Source organism: Felis catus, chromosome D4 (assembly GCF_018350175.1).
Source record: "Felis catus isolate Fca126 chromosome D4, F.catus_Fca126_mat1.0, whole genome shotgun sequence".
NCBI classification, from domain to species: Eukaryota; Metazoa; Chordata; class Mammalia; order Carnivora; family Felidae; genus Felis; species Felis catus.
Genome location: NC_058380.1, coordinates 34571829 through 34593745, shown reverse-complemented (window position 1 = coordinate 34593745; position 21917 = coordinate 34571829). Strand labels below are relative to the sequence as shown.

The window sequence follows — 21917 nt, the reverse complement described above, 5'->3', positions numbered from 1 at the left end:
TAGCTTCCTCATCTGTAAAGTAGGAATTGAAAAAATGCTGTCAGGGAGAAAAGATGCATTGGTAAATTCCAAAGTTAGCTAGAGAAGATGTGCTCACCTCCAAACAAAGCCAAGAGGCAACACATTTCAGGTGGACACCAGGCAGTCTACCAGCTTTGAGCAAAGATATGGTAACGGTAGTCTGTCCAGAGGGTCAACCATAACAAATAAAAAGAATGTTCAGGGGTGCCTGGGTGGCTCAGTCGGTTAAGCATCCGACTTGGGCTCAGGTCATGATCTCACGGTTCGTGAGTTTGAGCCCCACATCAGGCTCTGTACTGTCAGCTCGGAGCCTGGAGCCTGCTTCGGATTCTGTGTCTGCTTCTATCTCTGCCCTTCCCCCACTTGTGCTCTGTCTCTCTGTGTCTCTCAAAATTAAATAAATGTAAAAAAAAATTTAAAAAAAAAGAATGTTCAACACGTTGACTTACTGCTACTCTGCAAGTTATCATCCTACAAACAAACATTGAATCAAAAGGTTGTTTGGTGAACATGAAGTCAAGGCACATTGGCTGAATTATCAGAGGTCAGCAGACATTTTCAGTAAAGGGCCAGAGAGTAACTATCTCCAACTTTGTGGATCATGCAGTTTCAGCCGTGACTGCTCAGCTTTGCTGTTGTAGCAGAAAGCAGCCACAGATGATACATAAGCGGATGGCCATGGCTGTGTTCCAAAAAACTTTATTTATAAGAACAGGCTGGCAACTGGATTCCCATAGGGCTTAGTTTGTGGACTCCTAGATTACATGGTGAGTGTTATCAAGATAGCACTCTGGGTGCACCTGTTTTCCCACAGGATTAGAACTACAGAATGGATTTGATATCTGGATCTGGAGGTCATGAAAACAATTCCTTAAGTTCATTCACTGCCAATGTTTGTTTCCCAGCATCCTGTGTTTCAGAAAGAGAAACACTCTTTGTGAACGACACATTTTCTCCAGATATGTAAATAACTTTGATTATGTTCCAGGCCAGGTTTTAGCCAGGAGGCCATTCTACCTATTTAAGGTATAGCTTTGTATGCCTATATATTTATCTAGGTCATTGTATAGAATTTGTATAGCTATGCTTAGATTTTTTTATGTTTGTTTTATAGTTTAGCTCTCAAAAAGCAGTTACCTTAGTTTCATATTTTCTACTTTATTATTAGTTTCAATGTTTATTTATTTATTTTGAAAGAGAGAGAGAGAGAGAGCATGCGGGTGAGTGGGGGAGGGGCAGAGAGAGAGGGAGAGAGAGAAACTCCAGTAAAAGAATTTCTGCACTGACAGCACAGAGCCCAATGCAGGAGTTTGAACTCATAAACCTTAAGTTCATTACCTGAGCCAAAATCAAGAGTCAGCCGCATAACGGACTGAGCCACCCAGGCACCTTGTATTTTCTACTTTGATATTTCGGGAGAGGGAGAAGCTTCTTACCATTATCTCTTTGAACCATTTACAAGTAATACTCATAAAAATATTATAACAAAACTCCTAAAAGTATGTAGCACTAAGTAAAGATTCAAACTTTTTGGCAGGGAAAAAATTAAATAAAAATGAGAATAATAGTTATCATACACATTGAACAAACATAGAATTAGTTCCACTTAAAGAACTGTAATAGTTTTGTACATGTTCAGTTCTGCTGGGCTCTCACCATTTCTTTCAGCTAGTGCTTGAAAGTACAGTGGGGGGCGCCTGGGTAGCTCAGTCTGTTGAGTCCAACTTTGGCTGGGTGACAATCTCATGGTTCCTGAGTTCAGGTCCCCTCCTCTCTCATGGGGCTCTGTGCTAACAGCTCAGAGCCTGAAGCCTGCTTCAGATTCTGTGTCTCCCTCTCTCTCTGCCCCTCCCCCATTCACACTCCCTCTCTCTCTCTCTCTCAAAAATAAATAAATATTAAAAATATTTTTTTTAAAAAAGAAAGTACAGTGGAAGGGAATTCTCTGACAAAAATAAAAGGAATACATCTGGGAGTATGGAAAAGTGATGGTGCAGGCAGCCTAGAGCAAACTGTTCTCTGCCAAGTCCCCAGCTCACCATCTCTCTCTTGCCCCCTTACCTGCTTTCACATGAATAGAGCCTTCTCACCTTCTTCCTACATTTCCAGCCATGCTCTTTTTTTGGTCTTTTATTCACCCTACATCCTGTGGCTATTTGGAAATGTTACATGTCCTCAAGAATTTTATATCCAGACATGACACAGGAAGTGAAGACAGAAGGAAAAGAGGAAAAAATGTATTTAGCACTTGCTATGGGGGGGGGTTCCATCGTTTTATACATTTTATAAGCTTGCATCCTCTATCTAATGCTGCGAAGTTATTCACATTCTATAGATGATGAAACAAATTGATTTCTCCAAAGTTACATAGTTTAACCAGCTGCACCATCACACGCACTTACCTCTGAAGTTCTTGGCTTGAGATGTCAGCCAGCCATCAATGCTGGCTCTCTCACTGTGCCCCTAAGGTTCCCTGAAATCAGAACTCCTAAGAAACTGGCCATGGTAAAAAGGACACTTGTGCCACACCTCCTAACTTTTAAATGCTTGTTCTTCTAATCATCTTTGGATTTTTCTGTGGACAGTTTTGTTAGTAAGCTTCAGCCTACCACCTGATAACTATTTTAAAGAAGGGAAAGACAAAAGGAATCATTCTAAGGATATTTTTACCTTAAACCCTTATTTATGAAGTAAAATTGATGTTACCTGATAAAGACATCTCAGAGTTCAGTTGGCCACGGAAAGAGTAATTTTTAGAGTAGGGAACCCTCTTCCTAGTGCTGAAATTGCAACATGTAAGCATGTTCCATTCATGAATAAACTAGCTCTGCCATCTAGCATATTTATAAACCTTAATACTTCTGAGAATTTCTTCTTAGAGAAGCTAATCTTAATGGTTGAGTCATTAAGGTCAAATTCACTAATACAAGCTGTTGTCTATATATTCTTTTTTCATGTTGTCTATATATACTTTCTTCATTCTACTGTACTCTTTGTATTCTTTTTGGAATAAAGTGACATCTAAACATACAAGTTAGAGGAGTTTTTTTTTTTTTTAATGTTTATTTAGTCTTGAGAGAGACAGACAGACAGAGCATGAGCAGGGGAGGGTCAGAGTGAAAGAGGGACATGGAATCCTAAGCAGGCTCCAGGCTCTGAGCTGTCAGCACAGAGCCCAATGTGGGGCTCGAACTCCCAAGCTGTGAGTTCATGACCTTAGCCAAAGTCAGACACCTAACTGACTGAGCCAGCCAGGTGCTCCAGCTAGAGGAGTTTTTGACAAACCAAGTAACACTTCTGGGTTTCAGCTTACTCATCCATAAAATGAAGGTATTTGACCAAATAGTCTCGAAGACCCATTCCAAATGCAAGATTCCGGGTTCATTTGATCCTGAGATACACATTGTTAGGCTCTCTCATTTGCACTTGGTCTAGCTTTAATGCCAAATACAAAGCACAGAATGAATTACTTCCTGATATTAATGTTTATTAAAAGGACTTACAGTTGTGTAGATGAAATTTTATTTTTAACCCAGTACACAGTCTTGCAGATTGCCTTGTGGGAGCAGAAGTCTTTATGCGTTCGTGTTCAAACCAATTTAACTTTCATTTTTAAGGACAGTTGGAAACATTCCAGTTCTTTGAAGTATAAAAAATACCTAATGGCTAAACTTGTTGGCATATGCTATATTCTATGCTTTATTCTTCTCAAACCTTGGGCAGGCTCAACCAAGAGGCATAGGACTCTATCAACAGAATGGGATTTCTATGGGACAGAAGAGAAGGAGAAGGGTAGGAAATGGGGACTAACAGGAGACGAATAAGGAAAATATTAAACAATTTTCATTCAGTATACAATGTGCTGGGTCTAGGGATAAAACAAACAAACAAGAAACAAAAAACCAAGTAAGACATTTTAGGATTTTCACCTAGGGTCTTTGTCTAAGCTCGACCCACCCACCCACCCCCCCTGAGAGTTCCTTATACCTCACACTCAGTTTCCTCTATTATTAATATTACAATGGCACATTTAATTACATTACAATTAATGTTGATATATTAGTATTAACTGAAATTTATACTTTATTCAGATTTCCTTAGTTTTTACCTATTTTTTTATATTCCAGAATATCATTCAGGATTCCACATTACATTTAGAAAATATGTATCTTTGGTTCTTCTTGGCTGTAAATTAACCACTTATTTCATTTTAACAATTATTTCCCTTTTATCTCAGTATCTTCACTTACTTTATTCGGGTAAGGTGTCTTAAGTCCTTTCTCTAATTATCAGAGCATTAATCAGTTACTCCATTGTTTAGAAATGGCTCTGGAAATCCCCACTTTATACACTGCCAAGCAATTGTTTTGTTTTAATTTCTGGAAAAGTTGCAGGTAATGAGGGACAACTCTACCCAGAGATCAATGAGAACTTATGGTTGGTGAATCAAGGTTTTCTTTGGATGGCTAAAGGGTAAGAATCTTTATTAGTGAGTAAATGAGCTGAAACTCTTAAATCTTATTTAGTTAAGATTAATCTAGTTAAATTTTAAGAGACATACACATATGTGTTGAATGTTTATAATTACACAAAGAAATAGTTAAGAACATTAACGTTTAAACTGCCTTCATTAGTCTTTACCTCACCTTCTTAGGAAGGGTAAGGATGGGTCTTACCTTCTAATTTTTCTCATTTAATCTGTTCAATTGAGTTATTAAACCATGTATGAAATTGCGCTTGTATATATTTCAGATAGAAGGCCCAGGAAGTCCAGTGCTTTCTATTCCTAATTCAATCATAAAAGCCCTAGCAGCTTCTGAATAAAATATCCTAGAAAATGCAGCTTATTTTCTAACACAGAATATAGCAGAATCAGGTTAATAAGAATTCCTACAAGGCATTCTTTATCTCCATAGTCATCAGATGCCATTTAGACACATGATGCTCTGTGTAACAAGTTGGGGAAATATAATTAAAAAACAAACAAACATTGGGGTGCCTGGGTGGCGCAGTCGGTTAAGCGTCCGACTTCAGCCAGGTCACGATCTTGCGGTCCGTGAGTTCGAGCCCCGCGTCAGGCTCTGGGCTGATGGCTCAGAGCCTGGAGCCTGTTTCCGATTCTGTGCCTCCCTCTCTCTCTGCCCCTCCCCCGTTCATGCTCTGTCTCTCTCTGTCCCAAAAATAAATAAACGTTGAAAAAAAAATTTTTTTTAAATAAAAATAAAAAACAAACAAACAAAAAATCTTATCCCAACCCAGAAATCCTCTTCAAAAATGTTATGGAGAAAGAAAACACACTTATGATTGAATAGTCTTTAATAGTCATTAAAATCGGGGTGCCTGGGTGGCTCAAACGGTTGAGCGTCTGACTTCAGCTTAGGTCAGGATCTCACAGTTCCCGAGTTTGAGCCCCATGTTGGGCTCTGTGCTGACAGCTCAGATCCTGGAGCCTGTTTCAGATTCTATGTTTCCCTCTCTCTCTGCCCCTTCCCTGCTCACGCTCTGTCTCTCTCTCTCTCTCTCTCTCAAAATAAATAAACATTAAAAAAAGTCATTAAAATCATTAAATAAGTGTCACAACCAATCCACTGCAATTGCAAAGGCAAAAAAGAAATTTCAACCTTTGGTATAGCCAAGCACATATATCCCATTTGCATCTATGTTTCCACGATAAAACATAACTAATCCTCACGTCAGAGTACTTGACAGAATCATTGGTCATACATCACTACATTTTAACTTTACCTGGTAATTGTGATGGCTATCTGTATTAGCTAATTGACCTTATCCAAAAGAAGAGGTGGGGTAAAGGAAAAAACTCATACCTTTATGACAAAAAAGAATTGTAGAAATTGGAGCAAAGGGCCCACCAAATTTCAGCTTCTACCTTTGCAAAGAAAGAGCAATGGAGACACTACCTCCCTTAATACTGACATTTCCGAGAGATACCTGGTCCTTAAAAAAGATATTCCTAGGTATTTTTAGTTTCTAAAAAAGATACATTTCAGAGAGGGAAAGAACTTACATTTACAAGTTTCTAAGGTAAATATTTTGATAAAAAAAGGTTGGGAAGGGATTAAACCTCTTAGTTTCAACAGGAGGACTTAAGCCTTATATTTTTTATTCCTCTTTGTTCTTATGAAAACCAAAGATTTCTCTTTCCATTCATGAAAAAGTGTTTACTAAGCATCTGGCCATGTGCCAGACTCTATGTTAGGTACTATGAATATTAATATTGGTGGATTGAAAAACAATCTAATCTCAGACTCCAGGAGTTCACCATCCTGGGAATGAGACCCATGGGCCACATGCCACATCAGTCCATTTATAGGTCCTCAGAAGACACTTTTGCTAGGAGGAGAGACATCTGAATAACCCTGGCCCAAACTTCATACTGCACCAGACACTAAAGTTCTTGCTTGATTTGCAAAAAGGTACTCTGTGAATATTCCTGCGTATTGCAGTTACTTTCGGCCAGTAAAATAACACTAATTGCATGGTGTTCATTTCTCCTACACTGCCCACTGCACACACTACCATATTCCTTGTTGATTCTTACAACAGCCCTGTGAGATAAGTATTACTTCTATGCCCATTTTACAGATGAGTGCTGTTAGTTGGTTAACTTGCCCCTAGAGAAGTAAATAGGAAACTCACGTGAATGTAGGTTTATCTGACTCCAAAGTACAATGACACTGTAGCTACTGTTTGTGAGTTTAGGTCAGAAGACGGCTAGTCTCACTATTAGCTGAGCTTTATATCTTATACAACTGTGTGCAAGTACAGCAACTAAGACCACCTGGAGTAGGAATGATCCCTCACATTTGCAATGTACTAAACAGTTTCACATCACTTTTGCACATGTTTTTTTTCACTTTTGTACAAGGTAGGTTTCTTAAACCCAATTTAGGTATTACAAACCTGAGATGCATAAAGGTCAAATAACTTGTCCAACATCAACCTCATCATTAGTGAGGGAGGAGCTGGGACTCCTCTCTAGATCTCCCAACTAATAGTTATCCATGGCTTGAAACTGGAAAATCTCAAGCTGGACACTTACTCTATGTATGGATTTCTGACAGAGCTATAGAGGTTCCAGAATTCACCTGGAGCCTGATATCTATCCCAAGAGCTGAGCTTGAATAATTAGGAGCTCTGTCAGTTCTCGACTGCACCAAGTAATACTCACTCAAGCACTCCTTTATGTTTTCCTTTATGTGACTTGTAAATAAAATTCTTTTTGCTTGATATTTCCTGTGGCTAAAGAGTAATGTTTAAGTTTCTTCAAACTTATTTTTACTGTGCTTCCTAGAGAATGTTGTACACTATCTACCCCAAATTGGTCCCTGTTCTGCAGTTTTTATTCAGGTAAAACTAATTGCATTTCCCCAGAGTAAGGAATGTGTAATCAATCCTATTGTTTGATTTCAATGGCTTATTGCTGGGTGGGAGAATTGTTATAGCAGAGGCAATTTAGAAAATCAGGTACAATTGACTCCAGTCAATTTTCATACTGCAGTCCCAACAGGAGAAAGTCATGGTGTTTTTTGCCAGAGATAGTGCAGTCATTAAATGAGACCCACCTGGGTAACTAATTCCCAGAGAGAACAGACGTGTGTGTGTGTGTGTGTGTGTGTGTGTGTGTGTCTGTACACATGTGCTTGCACACATGCCCACATGTGTTTACACATGAGTGCCTTCAGAATTGCTGCCAATCATAGAAGGAAACAACGATCTTATAAGTGGTCATCTCTAGTATTTTCTGCAAAATAATCACAATCAGAACCATTCCTTTACAGATTCTCATGGAGCTAGCCTTGAATGTGACATTTGGACTTCCTGTGGGTGTATGTTCTTTTGAAAAAGTTGAAAGGATGCGTTTCTCTGAGAGGTATGGGGAAGCTCAGGAAAACTCCCAGAGCTGACTAGCAGAAATCTGGGTTCTAATCTGAACCTGACTATTCCCTTTCCTTAAGTCTTGGGCAAGTAAGCTAATTTTTAAGCCTCTATTTCCTCATCTGTATGTGGAGTTTGGATCAGCTGTCTTCCATGACTTTTCCAGCAATGACATTTGATGTTCCCAACTCTGTCACATCCTTGGCAAAGGAAAGGCTTTATCTGAAAGCACCAAGTTGATTACTGCACAATTGCATGGCATGTCTACAGACTATACCCCATGAGCCCAAAGAGGAATAAAGATCAAGGAAGAACAGAAGGAAAGAGTACAGCTGCCTATCCTAGCATACAAGTGCATCTCCATTAGGAACAGATAAGTACATGCACAAGCACTACAGATGGTGGGTGATTAGCACCGTTTTCTCTTCTCAGTGAACGATAATGCAGCCTCCATTTCATTAATGTGAAGTGCATCTACTGGTCTGAGAAGTCCCTTACAGAAAGGTTTCCCTTGTGCACTTGACAGAGAGGGAAAACGAAGGCAGGCTGGAAGATAAGATGTTGACATTTGTTATGAACCAGCTAGGTTTACAGACATTATCTCAATACCCTCACAGCAACACTGAGAAGTAATTAATGCACATGTCATTTGCAGGAAACTGAATTTGGAAAGGTTAAGCAACTTAGCAAGTTAAACAAAAACAACAAAACCTGGTAAGGAGCTGCTATGCAAACCTTGGCCTGACACCCAAGCTCTTCCCAATAGCACATTATATATGCAGAAAATGCTACCTCCTTTCAGTCACATCTATTTTTTTCTAATACCCATTTCCCACCCCTTTTTGTGCATATCTTTTCAGAACATCACCCAGAGGTAGAGAACATTGTCGAGTCCCTGGGGGCATTCAGTATGACTCCATTTCTCTCCCTCATAAACATCTTTACTTCATGACTGCCCATTTTGTCCATATCAGCTTATTAAACACAAGGCCTCACTGTATTTGAAGAATACTCTTTTTTATTGTTGGGAAAGAAATATCTTTAATAGTTTCAAGGCAGGCTGGTGTTGATGCTGGTAGCTGTGTCAGCACAGAGACAGCAACGGCCGCATCATGAAAAGCAATTGCATTTTTGAGAAGCAGCAGCTTTTTGTAATCTTCATTTCAAAAAGATCACTTTCAGAATGTGGCATTGGGTGGAAATGGATGCAGTCATCATTTTCGGGGGTTTTGCTGGGCTGTGGCAGCTGGGAACTCTTTTCTCATCTCCTACAACCCACAGACCCTCACACAAAACAGGAGGTAAAAATGCCATTGTCCTTAAAATAAAACTTGACTGTGCAGCTACATATTGTAAGGAAATTTTTATGGAGAAAAAAAAGTTTTTTGTAAAGGAAACATGATCACAGGATTTCAAGTAAAAACTAATCTGATGTTGAAAATAGGTGTTTATCCTTAATAAATAAAAGGGAATAGAAATCTTTACATAAGACAAACAAGCACTGTCCCCTTTAGTGGAATGACCCATTTTCACCTTTCCCATCCCATCATCCTGGTCTTGCTCAAATGCCAGCTACCTCAGGAGCTTTCTCACATCACTTTCTGTGAGACATTTTTCCCACTTCTAATATGTTTTTCATCTGAGTACTTCTTTGGTTGGGCGTTTCGTTCCTATTTGTACTCTGGTTATTTGTGCACAAATTTTGTCTCCTCTACTCAGTCTGTAAACTCCTTCAGAAGGAATTCACACTTTCATTGATTTATATATTCATTAAGCAAATGTGGTTTGACAGTCAATTCACTGCCAGGAACCAACTAGGCATTAAGAATACAAATATTGATAAGGTATGTAATAACCACAACCTTTCCTCAGGATCTCACATTCAAGTATGAGAGACATATAAACATGTATGGAAATTGTAATTGAGAATATGCAGGATGCCTGTTGGATCCATTGTATAACCTTCTAAATATTTTAGTACCTTACTGAATGAATGGATGCAGGTTCCACTCTTAAATAATAGTAAAGGCTCTAAAGAGAAACAAGAGATAAAAACTGGTAGAGAAATGAAAAGCTATGACATATGGGTTCTTAGGAGCACTGTGGTCTTAGTAGTCCAAATTAAGTATTCCTGTGAGCCTAAGCCCCTAATCTTTCTTTATCAACTGTTTCCTCTGGCATGAAAAATTTTAAGCATTAACAACAATCTTAGGGAAGCAGCCAGGTGGAGTACAAAAACACAGCTTTGGAGTCAAAAGAAATAGCAGATACAAAAAAGATAATATTAGGCAGTCTGTGATGAATGGCAATTCAGGATGCAGGTACTAAATACTATAGGAAACAATAAACCTGACATTATGCAGGAGAAACTTTATGGGATAGGCATACTTACCAGAAAATGAGAAAAGGTCAAATGCATATGGAGAAAAGGCCAGTCATGGGCCATGTTTTCCAAAGGCAGAAAGATGGGCCATGGAATGGACATCTGTCATTTCTTAGTTTCATGGTTGAAGATCCCTGCCTGGTAATATTGCTGCCTGGTAATATTTTGATGTTAAATATTAAAATGCCATCTAAATTGTTTCATACATTTCTTATAACATCTTTTCCTGTTGGCAGTTTCTTCCTCCTCAATACTGTTTGATTCCTTAGCATGATCCCATGCAGTCTTTGTTTTCTTCCTATTTCCATAACTGATCAATTTATCTTTGTAAAATATCCTCCCCCAACTTCCAAATGTTATTATACTCCATAGTTCAGTTCTTGGCTTTTCATTTGAAATATCAATATATCTATATATCTATATATTTATATCTATATCTATATCTGCATCTGTATCGATACCTATCTATTTCTATATCTATCTAGGTAGGTATTAACCATATTAATAAAATTGAATGCTGAATTCAAGGGGAGCAGTATGATTTCAGGTGATATATTATATATCTCTATCTCTATCGATAGGTAGATAGATAGATAGATAGATAGGAACATATCACCTGAAATCATACTCCTCCCCCGCCTTGAGTTCAACATTCAATTCTATTAAGATGGTTAATCTAATTTTTATCATTAATTAGACCATTTCCTTCTTGAATTCCACCTCCATTTTACCAGAGGCTTAAGTACATTTATTCCTTGGTTACACACTCCTTTATCAGCCTTAGTCAGACACCTGTTCTTCATATTCTTCATTTCATCCAGAGACTAATCATCATCAGAACTCCACTGCCACTGGATATTCCAGGGCTCAAAAACTTCTCTCCACAAAACAGGTTCTCCCATCAAATTCCTTACTTCTACTGATTATATTGTCATTCTCCCTGTCTCCCCAGTTTACAATATCAAGCATATTTGATTTCCCCCTCTTTCCATCTTCATGTCTACTCACTGGACTTGATTATTCTGAAAGTCTTCTTGTAATGTCTCTGGCATTGAGAACAATCTAAAAAAACTATTTTTTTTCAGCAAAAGTAATCAGACACAAAAGTTATTGTCACGCCATCTCTCCCACATTGCCACCTGCTTCATTCGGCTCTGTCCCCTCCTCCTCCCTTTGTGTAGGTTATCATTCCCTGTATGTCTAATCTCTAGCCTCCCCTAGCCAGTCAGCACTTTGTGGCCTGATTACTTTGCTGAAAATTACATATTTAATAAACCCAGCCTCCTTATAATTACTTAGCAACTTGATGCTGTCCAACAGAAATATAAATCAAGTCACAAATGTGAGCTATGTGTGTCATTTAAATTTTATAATAGCCACATTATAAAATGTAAAAAACAGACAGGTGAAATTAATTTTAATAATGACATTGAAATCACACATGTCAATTTAGACTGACTACAGTTGAAGTGCTCAAAAACTCTATGTGGCCAGTGACTACCATGTTGGACAATGGAGCCCTGCTGTATACCTTGTACCTCTTGTTTACATTTTTTTGCTTATGCTCTCAGCCTTATATTCCTCCTTTTTCAACAGAATGAGTTCCTGATAATATTTCAAGGCTCTCCTAGCTTAAGTTCTAACTCTCCTGGGTATATTTCCCCAACCACCACAAGACTATGATCTCATCTCATGAGATGTAATACCAGGCAGCTGGCATGTCCTATGTCTGTCTTTTGTAATTAATGCATGAGAACTGCTCCATGGCCAGATTGTCAGTATCCCAAGGGCTGATACTTCTCTCTGTCCCTCATAGCACTTAGCAGAGTGCTTTTCATAGAGAAGGCACAGTAAATATTTGTTGATGGAAAGATGATAGTAAAATGTTACAGTAATTTTATTATACAAATAAGTTTTATTAATCACCACTCTCATATTATTTACCAAGTGGCTATAATACCACACTATACTTTCAGTGATTTCATTATAAAGTTAACTTTATAGGTTTCAGTAAAGATTTATTTTCCAAACTGTAACACTTATTCTGTTTTAGGATAGATGAAATGTCAGAAATAGGATAACACACAGTAAATGGAAAGTCAAGTAAAACTAGTATAATATTAACTCTGTGATTTATTTCTATATGGAGTGATGAGAATATTGATAGCTGAAAAATAGTGAGCATAATAGTATTATGGAAGACATAATTTAGTGAGTTCCAACAAATATTGTCTGATTATCTTATCAGTATGGAGGAATTCTCAGAAACAAATTTAGAAAATTTAATAAAAGAATGTGTTGGAAAAAGTGATTTGATAAGGGATCTCCAACATCAGTTTGTATAAGGAGGTTTTGTACAATTACTCCATAGAAAAGTTTAAAGGCTGTGGCAAATGCGTTATCAGGGAATAATAGATACAATGGTAGGTTATATGTTTAAATATACAAGGAACACTTGGTGAGGATTCACACAAAGAATTACTCACTAAAGTAATGAATCCTGGTGTAGAGGGTAAAGAAGTTGAATGTGGCTAATATTTTCTTTATTGTGAGGGGTGTGCTTATATTACTAATATTTCATATGAGATAGAAATTGCCAGTAGGCCAAATGGTGGTTAGTTTGAAGGACATAACTTATTAACATATTATAAAAATCTAGGGTAAGTTTGACAAAGCAGATCTTACATAAAAGTGTAAAATAACTGAAATCTTTACATAGAAGGAACTCAAACTCTACCATAGCCAAATACCCTATTCTCCCATCAACCCTATTCACTCCCAGTTATTACCCACACCGCCTCCATTTTATGTGATAGAACTTTTCAGAAGTATTCTGATTTTATTGAGAGCACTTGAAGCTTAAAGATTTCAAGATATAAATATATGGTATAATGGCATTAGGGAAGCTAATGTGGTTTAAAGCCCCACATCAACTCTTAAAATTATACTATAATCTTCCTGCAAATAAAGCTGATGCTAAAGTCCAAAACTTATAATATTTATAAAAATAGTTTAGAAAAAAATTGCTTCCTAAGCTCCATTAATAGTTTTGGAACTCCTAGATGACTAAAAACAAAATCACAATATTTGTACAGTGTATATGCATCTGTAAGGATTTGTTTTCCATATAACAGCTATTGTCAAATGGGTAAAACCTAAGTTGAAAATTTATGAGTTGTATATATATTTATTCTTCTCATAACTAAGGTTATTGTTTACTTAAATGTAGACAAAAATCTGCGGACTTTTAGGCTTAGGTTTGGGGAGGTCAGGGAAAAAGCAAATTATATCCTGGTCGACAGTTACATTTGGGGAATCCATCTGAAATAGTGGAGGTGTGGGTAGTAAATGTGCTGGACAAGATTCATGATGTATGCCAGAAGCTATGGAGCAAAGCCAAAATACAACCTGAAATAGTGATGGGAAGAACAATCACAGCAGGCGCCAAAGCTAAGGATAGAGTGTGGATTATCCAGTCAAGGGGACAAGCCATAAAAGGGAAAACAGAAGTCGATACTCAAGCAGATGAGTCTCAAATCAGCAAAAGAAGTAGTTCAGGAGTTAAGTCCTGGAGAGAGACAGTCCTTCAAAGAATGTCACTTGAAGCCTTTGTTTGTTTGTTTGTTTTGATTTTGCAGATAGGACTAAAATATATGAGTAGTAAGAGAGTCTGGCTTAAAGAAAAGCGGTGTGGAGCATGGGATAAGTAGAAAATGGAAAGCTATAAAGATTTCTGTTAATTATAGCTATTATTAAAATAAAGCAATTTGAATTCCAGACATCTATTCTTAAATAAATCTATTGAGTCTTGTAAATGCTTCTTCAGCACTAAAATCATTGCAGAAAACTGGCACATTGCCTTAAGAAAAGAAATACAAACAAACAAAAATCAAGAGTAATAATTAACTTTGGGTTTAAAAGGTGAAAAACCATCACTACTACAGGCAGCAACAAAATGTAGAGAAAATAAAACTGAACAGAGTCTGAGTAGTAAACCACTCAATAGCTGGTTTGTAGTATAATATTTAGGCCAAAACAAAAAAACAAAAACAAAAAGACACAGTTTCCTAAACTAATTGAATTAATAATCAACTTGACCTTTATTTCTTCCTCCTCCTCCTCTTCTTCTTCCACCTTCTCCTTGTCATCTTCCTTCATCATCATCATCATCATCATCACCTCTTACTTTACAATGGTCAACACCTTCAAATGACTACAAAGCCTTATACAATCTATGACCTGACCTACAACCTCTTCTCCCATCCCTGTAATACCAGGCTTTTCCTGGCTCATTATGCTATAACCACACTGGACATGTTTGTGTTCTTCAAATGCTAAACTCTGTTTCTATGTCAAAGACTTTGCACACATATGTCATTTCTAGAGGTCTTCACTTCCTTCTTTTTCCATGGCTGTTCCTTCTATTATTCAGGTCTCACCTCAATTATCACCTTTCAATAAGATTTTCCTAACTACTATTCAATAAGATTTTCCTAACTATTCAGCATTTCCCAACACTGCCTATACAGTATTTTGCTTAATTTCTTCATGGCATTTAGCTATATTTGAAATCATTAATTCATCTTGTCTGTCTGTTCATCTATCTATCTACAGTAGTTGTTTATTACCTATGTTACCTATTAACATATAATCTGTATCAGAGCAGAAACTTTGGCTTTTTCTTCTTCCAACTGTAATGCCTAATGTCTAGAACTTGTGGTAGATATTCAAAAATGCATCAAGTAAATCAATGATTTAGTTAAGTATTAAGTGTTGAAATCCCTTTTATTTTTGAAACTCAGGACAGCTGTGAGAAAGAAGTATCATTTCCTTTATTATTTATATTTTATTGAAAAAGAGATTGACTACCTTATGAAATTAGTTGACTTGCCAGAATCATGTGGCAAGCAAATATGTCTACAAAGCTATTTTTGCCCACTACAATATCTTCCTTACCTACATGCGAATTATTGGGAAGTTTACATAAGATAATGAACAGAATTTAAAGCACTGCATTAATGTAAGACATACATTTTATTTCAGTTCTCATAAATATGGCACACTTATTTGCTAAACACTAATAAACATCTGCTGGCTTACAATCTTTGGAGCTACATGAATTCCTAATTCTCTTATTTTTATTATGGAATAAGAATGCTTCAGTCAGAGTCTAGGGAAGTTTACATAGGAATACACATTTGTATTGAATTCCCTTGAGATTATGTTTGAGATTAGCTGCTGACCTCAAAGAAGTCACTTTCTTTGCAATGATGTCAACACCAACCTCAATGAAGTCACAGTCTATGTAATGACATCAAAACTAAGACAAAGCATTAAGTGCCCTGGGTGAGTACAAGGAAACCTTACACAAAGATGAAACTGCAGGTTGGCTTTTAACTTAACCCTCCCTACACCAGTAAGTCCTCCCTCTTGGGTGGACTTGAATATGTCAAGAAAAATTTAGTTTTAGTTCACAAGTTTCAAGAGAAAGTAAAACATAACTGGCATAATAGCAAATAAAAATATATTGATGTAAACAATCTAAAATTTTTTGCAAGGGACTAAACAGCAATAAAATAAATTCAACATTGATTCAAATTTGAATGAAAATGGGGTAATAAAAAATGAAGCATAAAACTGAACTTAAATTCATTCATATACTTATAATCTCTTTTGTATCTCAGTAAACTGAAGAAAGCTGTTTCTTTTGGCTTTAGGATGAATCTTAGTATATATTAGTCCTGGAAACATTAAAGTCATCATCAGTCTTCTTAATAAAATCTTTATGTTTACAGTTAGTACTTTAATATATGAGTTAATTTAAGTGATTATGCCAAAGACATGTGCTCCAATATATAACAATGAATTATAATAAGCATTTCAGAAACTAAAAAAATACAAATAAAAGACAGGAAAATTTTTTCAACTCACCTGGTAACCAAATTAATTAAAACAATTAATGATGCAGTTTTATTTATCAAATTGGCAAAAACAAAAACACTGAAGTATGACAATATTTACTATTAGCTTCAGTGTCAGGAAGGAGGTACTCATATCTTGCTGGTAGGAGTGTTATATATTAAACCTTTTTGGAGTGAATTTGGCAATAGGTATTATAAAATGTATAATTTGATATGCAGGCTTGACTGAATCCAGGATTCTTCCTAAGGAAATAATCATGTTTCATGCAAATATATGGCCTTGAGGATGTTTATCACAGGGTTGCTTATATGAGAAAAAAGAACTGACAACAGCCTTTTTGATGGGTCTATCAAATTATGTTTCATACATAAAATTAAAATTTAAAATAACTATGCAGTACCTAAAAATGTTGCAGAAAAACAACTCATATTATTTAAAAATATTCATGGAAAAATAAATAAAAAATAGAAGCAACATGGTGCCATTTCTGAACTTATAAAATATATATTTGTACATAGAAAACAGAATGGTTATATACCAAAAAAGTCAATAGCAGTTGTCTCTTGGTGATAGAATTATGAATGATTTTTTTCTCTTTTTTATCAAAGTTTTTTACAAATTCTCAACAGTGAATATTAAGTTATTTTTGTAAATAGGAAAATGTGTATTAGTTTTATGAAAATAAAAACTAAGTAGTTATAAAATTATGATTAATGATTTAATCTTGCACAAAGGTGAGATAAAGAAAAATGGGTAATATCGCAGGAAATAGAGAAAAGAAGAAAAAATCAAACTATAAAATTAGAAATGTAGCTAAGTATAAAGAGAGGGATGGGAGAGATGAAAGACCATATTTCAGAAATATGTTTCAGTTCAAGGACTATAAGAAGGTACTAGACTTTTCATTTTTACTGTGTATGCCAAAAATTCACACTCAGCAAATTGTACATGATTTTTTTAAAATGTGTGTTTCTTTCATTTATTCTCTATAATCAATATCTGAAGAGTTGGTATTATTTCTTTCTAGGTGTTATTAATGACTTGGAAAATTCTAAATGAAATTAAACATAGTACACAAATTAAATCCACTGAATATTTCTTATGTGTAATATCAGGTGCCACCATTAACCATAATCTTTCATAATTATTATTGTACTGGTGTTCTTTCTGCAGTCTGTAGTACTTTGTACAATAGAAGGCATTTCTGTGCACTTTATCACATTTATTCTCACCAAAACTCTTGAAAGTATTGTATTATTTTCAGTTTACAGATGAAGAAACAAAAATCTAGCAAGTTTACATGACTCCCCAACATCCCAGCAATGCTCAAAACAAATGGAAAACTAACAAAACCAAGTCTACCATGAATCATTCTTAAATTGAGTATTACTTTGGGAACACCATTCCATACCAGCCATGAAATTCCTGTTTTATTTTCTTTTTATAATAATAAACTGTAATTCCCAAATTATTCACTCTATTCCTACAATTGATCTGAGTATGTATGAGCTGCTTATTATAGAGCATCACAGTACAGAATTTCCAGCTACTTTCAGCCAAATTATATCACAGTTTCTTTTCCCATATTCCAAGCACATGTTGCAAAGACTGAGTGTTCAAGATCTGCAGATTATTTTGACTTCTTTTTAAGAAATTTAGCAAAGCACCATTCTTCACTTTCAATTTGATTTAGAAAGTATATATGTAAGAAAGTATATATCAATATTATTTAAAATACGTACTTTAGGTGAGATGATTAAAAATATCTATTAAATAAGCAATTAGAGATCCAAGAGCATTTGAAGTTAATTTCAAGATTAAACTGGAGGCAGATTATTTTACTACTATGATATTTTATTTTTGTTTTCTATCTATATTGAGGACTTTTAAAGATGAAATCAGAAAGTAGACTCTAATGAGCATAAGAAATAATGAAAATTAGCCTCTGATTCATTGAACTCCTTTTTACCCTTGTTCTGGTTATTTGGAGGAGGGAAGAAGGATGTATACATCAAATAGATAGGCCATTTAGCACCCTGACTCTGGATTCCTTTATCTATTCCCATTCAATGTCACTTGCCTCCATTCAATGGCAGCCATCTGCTCTCATCTATAGGCTAGCAATCCTCAAAATTATTTATATAGCTCAAACTTTTCCTCTGAGTTCTAGAAAACTTTACCCAACTTAAAATTTTCATTTGGTTGTCTCAAAGACATTTCACGAGTAATATGTCTAAAATGGAACTCTTCTATTCTCTTCAAATTTAATATATTTCCAATCTTCACTCTCTCAGGAAATGGCAGCACCATACATCTAGTTGCTTACGCCACAAACCTGGCCATCATCCTTCGTTCTTTACTTTGCCCTACCTTTACACAAACAACTTTTCTTTCTACTATCTCAATCATCAATCAATCCAGCATCCTTTACCTCCACTTCCAATATGGTAGTCCAAATTTCCTTAAAGAATTTTATTTCCATTTCCAATCATCCTTTCCCCAACCTGCTCCTAACACAGCAGTCATATAATCTTTTAAAACAAAAATTGCAACAATAACAACTTCCATTAATTGTTACAAAGGATTAACTATGCATTTCATGTCCTATATGTTAAATATATTTTTACAGACATCCATTTATTTCTTTAGAGCTTTCTTAAGTTATGGTTGACACATAATATACTGTACATGTTAAAACATACAATTTAATGTTTTGACATATGTATGTACTTATAAAGCTATCACAACAATCAAGATAACAATATATATATCAACTCCAAAAGTTTATTTATGGCCCTTGTAATGCCTCCCTCCTCCCTTCCCTGCCCACATCTGTAGATAACTGATCTTCTTATATCACTCAAGCTCAGTTGGCAGTTTTCTAGAAACTTACAGAAATATATTAATACTTCCACTTACCTAAACTACTCATACAGAGTCCAAATTATTGGGGCACCTGTGTGGCTCAGTTTGTTGAGGGTCAGACTTCGGCTCAGATCATGATCTCACAGCTTGTGGGTTTGAGCCCCGCATTGGGCTCTGTGATGACAGCTTGGAGCCTGGAGCATGCTTCGGATTCTGTGTCTCCCCCTCTCTCTGCCCCTACCCATTTGCATTCTGTCTCTGTCTCTGTCTCTCTCAAAAATAAATAAACATTAAAAAAACTAGAGTCCAAATTATTGTTTCCAATTTCACTCTTCCAAAATGAAAAACAAACAAAAATAAGACAGGAACAAAAACAAAGAAACAGGTTTACAGGTTGAATGAAAATTATTGGGAAATGTCAGCATGACTACCCAGTTTGGAGAACGGCTTATGAAATTTCTTAAACACTAATCATACTTTAATAGACTTGCATTTTTTTTAACCCTAATTTAAATATGTATATACTACTACTAAATGTCCACATTTTAATTAAAATTTTAATTAGCCCTTTCCTCAGCCCAGTTGTAAAGTATAGATTTGTCTCTTTTTTTCACATGATAATCTCATACTTTGGAAGAGTCTGTCTTCTAAAGATCTTGTGATGTTAGTTAAAGCACCTGAATGGGCTTTGTGTATGTTTACCAAAGAACCAAGTCTTAACAAAAGTCTACAGTGCAAGGAATATTTCATTTTGTAAGAATTTTTTATAGACTTTTTCAAAAGACATTTATGTGTTTTTAATTTAACAATATTTGATGCTTATGAGTGTTATTCATTTAAAATTGTGATTACAAAGTATATTGAACTAATATTCTAAGGTTATCATTCATTTTTACAGAGTAATCATAGCATGTTTCCCTTCTTCTTTCTTTAAAAGGGATATTTTCCATTGCTCTCTACAACAATGAATATGAAAGCAAACGCCAAAACACAACTAATTTCAGTTCTTTTTGGAATTTGACATTTTTCACTACCTAAGTAATATAAACATGTATCACCTAAGTGAGCAGTATTTTAATAGCATCATTTTCACAACATTTTAATTGTTGTCACATTTCTTCTTTGTTTAGGAAGACAGACATCTGGTAAACAGCCGTGGGATCTAAACAAGTAAGATTTAAAGCATGTTGTTGTTGTTGTTTTCTTGACTTTCAATTTTTTTGTTTGTTTTATTACTTAATAGTATTTCTTTATTACTGTGGGATGTAGCTTTTTAGAAAAGTGTTAACGATTTTATTAAGGAGTGTGAGGAATAAAAGTAAATTTTTAACAATTTCAGATTATTTAGAAACTTAAAAACCTACCTGAATTCTGTATATAGTATGGAGACATAAAGAAATTACAGATGAATTAAAATTTCAAGTCCAAAGTATAGGCATGTTTTTGTTAAGAGTGAATATGAATCCATACAGTGAATTCTTACAAGGTATTTTTTTTTACAAAATATATATTGCTATACTTGTCTTAATCTTACCTCTTGTTTGTCAGTAGACTAGGTCAATGAGTGATTGATTTGGTTTTTCAAACCACCATGCATAGAACCATGACTCAGTACCAGAGAGTTTGGGCAATGTGAGATCCACCCCCAACATTGGAAGGACATGTGTTGGGATGTTGAGGGGAGAAGACTCAGTTAATAATAGAGTAGGAAGGAGAAAAGGTGAAATGATGCTCAAAAAGAAAGCAAGTGAGTAAGGGGAGAATTGCACGTAATAAGAAGGAAGAAAGCAGATTGCCGTAAGAATAAAGAGTAAACAAACAGATTACATACATTGCATGTTTCATTTGTCTGTATTTGGAAGAATGGAAATAGGGGTAGAACAAATTAAGAATAGAGAGTAGATATTGGAAAGTAAGGAGATGGAAAAACAGGATGTTGTTCATTGGTTGTACTAGAAAGGGGAACAGAAAAAGAGTAAATGGTAAAAGATAAGGGAACAAAGTTTCAATTTTTATTTTTTTCTACTTATTTGACAACTTAGGTCCTTGAAATTGGAACTTAAATGGTTTAAAAAACATAAGCAATGAACATTTTTAACTATTTTATTGAAAAAAAATTCTAGACATTGTATAATTATGTGATGTTTCTAAGAATCTTGCTTTATTCTCAGTTTAAGCCATGCTTAAATGAAGAAAATATTTCTTGATTTATTCCAAGTTTTCTTATGAGTATTTTACACTTCCTGTACTCTTGAAATCACTTCACTTCTAAAAAAAGGAAAATCATAAATTTGAAGAGGTGAAGTAGGTTATTAAAATGCAATTCTAATTTACAGAAAATATATGTTAAACAATTCAAATTTACCATCAGAACAGTTCAAATTATTCCCACATTCAGGGACACAAAGCCCTAGATTCACCCTGTGGTTATCCTGTAATTACTATTTGCAGGCAACAGAAAGGTTAACACTGATGCTGATCTCAATTGTAATGCACAGATTTACCAAAGAACCTTGTAGAATTGACATTTTATTTTGTCCTAAAGCATAAATCATAAAGACTCAGCAAGCTAATGTCCCTTTCATTGGCATAATGATATAAATAAGTAAAAATTCATTTTTAGCAGCACTTGGAAGGTGTGCCTTTAGGTTTATGGTTGTTGCTGTTGTTTATTATTTTTTTTAGTGGACATTAGGTGTTAATCATTGATCCTCACAATATAAGGTCTCTTCCTAACAGTGGAAGTATCTTGAGGAAAAGATTTTGGTTATCTATGATCCATTATGTATAAAACTATCACTAACAGTCCGCCATCCACTATTTTTCATAA

At 35.4% G+C, this 21917-nt stretch overlaps 1 protein-coding gene across 1 annotated transcript in view; it reads left to right on the top strand.

Moving 5' to 3' along the window:
- Positions 1-21917, top strand: part of PTPRD (protein tyrosine phosphatase receptor type D) — an 834341-nt gene that overhangs the window by 136182 nt on the left and 676242 nt on the right. Inside the window, exon 2 of the mRNA XM_019815913.3 lies at positions 20218-20257. The gene's annotated coding sequence lies outside the window, so the exon portion shown is untranslated. The remainder of the gene's footprint in view (positions 1-20217; positions 20258-21917) is intronic.